This window comes from Monodon monoceros, unplaced genomic scaffold (assembly GCF_005190385.1).
Source record: "Monodon monoceros isolate NGI ecotype Baffin Bay Population unplaced genomic scaffold, NGI_Narwhal_1 Contig1808_ctg1, whole genome shotgun sequence".
NCBI classification, from domain to species: domain Eukaryota; kingdom Metazoa; phylum Chordata; class Mammalia; order Artiodactyla; family Monodontidae; genus Monodon; species Monodon monoceros.
In genome coordinates, this window is record NW_021697690.1 from 1 (window position 1) to 3,790 (window position 3,790).

The 3,790-nt window shown below is 62.1% G+C and overlaps 1 pseudogene; it reads left to right on the top strand.

Moving 5' to 3' along the window:
• Positions 1–387: 387 nt before the first annotated feature.
• LOC114892829 lies at positions 388–2,120 on the top strand (annotated as a pseudogene).
• Positions 2,121–3,790: the final 1,670 nt, after the last annotated feature.

Below are 3,790 nucleotides of genomic sequence, written 5' to 3' on the forward strand. Positions count from 1 at the left end.
CAGCCGACACTCCCCTCCCTGACTCCCCAAGATTTGGGGCCTTTTTAATATGTGTCGATAATGCCATGAGCTACTATTTAACTCTTCCACGAGGACCCATCTCCCAAAATGCAGTGGTTTTCAGCCTTGGCTGCACTAGAGAACCCCCAGGGAAGGGAGAGACGTCTCTCCCTCCCTCTCTCTTTCTCTCCCTCTGTACTTCTGTCTACCTCTCTCCCTCTCCCTCTCCCTCTGGGGTGATGCCCGATGAGCTCAGAATCGCAGATGGCCCCCCAATCCCCTCTCTGTGGCTTGCATGGGGGATGCACCTTCTCACTGAGGCCCGGGCATGGCCTTGACATTCAGACATTGGGTTCTGCATGGACACTTGTGTTTGTTCCATAGCGCATGTGGCTGCAGTCTGTGCTTCTGTGGATGGGGGCTGTGCATGAGCCCTTCATCTTCCCCACAGACACCACTGGTGCTCGCTCGGCCTCGCGGGTGATGCGGGGGACACGGGGGACAGTCTTGTGTCCCCACCTTCTTGGGCTACATACAGGCCACGCTGGTCCTGTGGTGACTGGGGGCTCCCAGGAGAACCCCACTGCAGACCGGAGAGGTGGCCCCAGAGAAGGTGGCGTATGCCTGGGGCCGGGCCTCATCAGTGAGCCACGGGCCACCTGCAGCAACAGTGTCTCACCGTCCAGGGGCTGGGTGTTCGGGCGCCGTGGGGTTGAGCTACTGTCTGCACGGCAGCCGTGTTTGTCTTCTTGAGCCCGGGGAGGCCCCTTGGTGGCTCCTGGAGAGGCTGGCCGCATTTCTTCCTGCCCTTGGCCTTAGAGCCCATCACGTTCATGCTGTTTCTGGTTCCAAAAGGACCTGTGTTAATATAAGACCACGTGTTAGGACAGCACCAAAGTGTCTAGAAATCCAGGCCAGGAGGAGGAGGGAGGGGGATTGGCTGTGCCCGCCAGTGACCTGGGAGCCCTGCCAGCCTGCAGAGACCTGGTCCGGGCCCGCGGGGAGGGCGTGGCCCTCGGTCCCCAGCGCCTTCTGTCTCTGGGTTCCAGGAGAACTGCGTGATCCTCAGGGAGCTGGTGAGGCTGCAGGCCCTGAAGTCCCGCCTGCTGGGGTTCCGCACGCATGCCGACTCCGTGCTGGAGATGAACATGGACAAGACCAGCCAGGTGGTGGCCACTGTCCTAGGTAACACCGCCTCCCCCTGAGTCCCAGTGGGGACGGGGTCAAGCGGACCTTGACCGGACGTGGTGCTGCCTGAGACCTCACTGTGTCAGCCCTTGGGGGTCACCTTCCCAGACCCTTCATTCTGCCTCGAGGGGCGTGGGGTCGGGGTTGGCTGGGGGGTCGCCCCAGGGACGTACCCGAGCCTCTCCCCTCCGCCCGCAGGTGAGCTGGCCCAGAAGCTGAAGCCCCTCGGGGAGCAGGAGCGGCCATGATCCTGGAGCTAAAGAAGTCCGAGTGCCAGAGTCGGGGCCTGCACTTTGACGGCCCCATCAACACCCGGGGCCTGCGCTACTACATGAGCCAGTGGGAGGAGACGCGCTACCATGTGGACCAGTACCTGCTCAATGAGTCCTTCCCCATGCAGGCGGTCACACGCGGGCTGCTGGGCATCTCCCAGGAGCTGCTGGGGCTGACCTTCCACCTGGAGGAGGGCAGCAACATGTGTCACGAAGATGTGAGGCTCTAAACGGTCTGGGACACGGCCTCGGGCAAGGTCATCCATCGGCAAGTTCTACCTGATCTGTATCTTCGGTGCATGCATGGGGGAACCTGTCGGCCGTGGGCCGGGGATCCTCTGTGGAAGCGGGGCCCCATCCACGTCCCTCCACAGGGAGGGGAAGTCCGGGCACGCGGCCTGCTTCGGCCTGCAGCCAGGCTGCCTACAGCACGATGGGAGCTGTCAGATCGCCATCGCGGCCATGGTGGCCAACTTCACCAAGCCCACGCCCAACCTGCCCTCCCTGCTGCAGCATGATGAGCGGGAGACCAACTTCCATGACGTCGGGCATGCGATGCACCAGCTCCGATCCCAGGCGCAGGGCTGCAGGCAGGGGTCGGGGAGGGCCCGGGCATGCATTGTCCTCAGGCAGGCCCTCGCCATGGGATTCTTTCACTGACATCACCCCGCACGTGGTGACGCCCTCGGTGTCAGCTTCCATCATCAAACCCCAGGCACTGGGCGCGTCAATAACGGAAATGGATGTCCTCGAGGCTCTAGAGGCTGGAAGACCCAGATCAAGGAGTCAGGGCTGGTTCCCTGCATGTTAAATACGTGTACTCAAGAGTTGCCTTTATAAAAGACAAAAGAAAGGAAAGGAACATTGCCTGCAAGTCTGCTGACAGCCAGTGATGAGAACCAGAGGGAAGGCTCTGGGGCCGGGGGCGCAGTGCCCTGTGAGCTCGGGGGCTGCTGCCAGTCTCCGTGGAGGCTCAGCAAGTCCCAGTGACTTCCCCACGTGGGGGGCGCCAGCTGAGCGTCTGGGCCCAGGACCCACTGCTCGTTCAGTCTTCCTGTGGTCAGCCCTTCATCCTGAGAGCGATGCTCTCACAGGCTGCACCGGGGCGTGTGGGGACAGTTTACTGAGCTGTACAGATGTCACTACTGCTTTGGACCATTTCCATCACCCCGAAACTGTCCCTCACGCCCTTAGCTATCACTCCATCCCCTCGCCAGCCCCTGACAACCAGGAACCCACTCGCTGACTCTGTGGATCTACCTGCTCTGGACGTTTCTCCTCAGTGGGGTCACGCCCTGTGTGTCCTTCTGTGTATGACTTCTCTCGCTGAGCATCGTGTTCTCAGGGTGTATCGACGTGGCAGCGAGCGTCAGGGCTTCACCGCATTGCATGGCTGAGGGACGTAAAGAAGACAAGAGAAAAGAAAAGAACGTTGCATGCAAGTCTGGTGACAGCCGGTGATGAGAACCAGAGGGAAGGATTTGGGGCCGGGGGCGCCGTGCCCTGTGAGGCCCTGGCGCTGCTGCCAGTCTTGGTGGGGCACGGGCAGCACCATCCCTCAGGAGCTGCTGGACAAGCTCATCAAGTCCCGGGAGGCCAACCCAGATGCGGCCGGACCGAGGGAAGGGAAGGGGGCTTCCGGTCTGCCCGGCTGGAAAGTGCGGCCTGGACACGGTGCCAGCCCCCCGTCTCCTTCCTCCCGCCCCCCAGGCCTCTTCAACCTGCGCCAGATCGTCTTGGCCAAGGTGGTTCAGGCCCTGCACACGCAGACGCCCGCGGACCCGGCCCAGGAGAATGCCCACCTCTGCCAGGAGATCCTGGGGTTCCCAGCCATGCCAGGTAGCCAAGCACGCGCCGGGCCCACCTTAGCGGTCGGTTGGCGGCTACTGCCCAGGTCCAGAGGATCGTCTGGTGGTGTGTGAATGGGGACCGACTGACGGGCTCCGGCCGAGGCCCGCTGACCTCTGGCCTCTTCCTGCCACGGTTCCTTGGCTGGTCCCTCCAGCTGTGGCCCGCGGAGTCCGAGGGTGGGGTGGGAGGCTCTGCACATGCTTTCTAGAGAGCCTGGAAGAGGCAGGAGAGGGCTTCATACCCCGGACAGAAGGCATCGACGAGGTTTGCCCATGCGTGTCGGTGCGGACACGCGGTTCACTCCCTCGTGAGCGCTTTAACCAGCGATCTCCCCGTGGTGGAGGGCGAGCCCTGACTCATCTCTCGCAGCCTCGGCAGCTGACCTTGTAAGAGGCTTAGGAGTGAACCCTCCTGAGCTTCAGCAGAAAGTCAGCAAAGATTTATTTGTGTCCCTCCACTGAACTGCCAGCAAGGTCCCT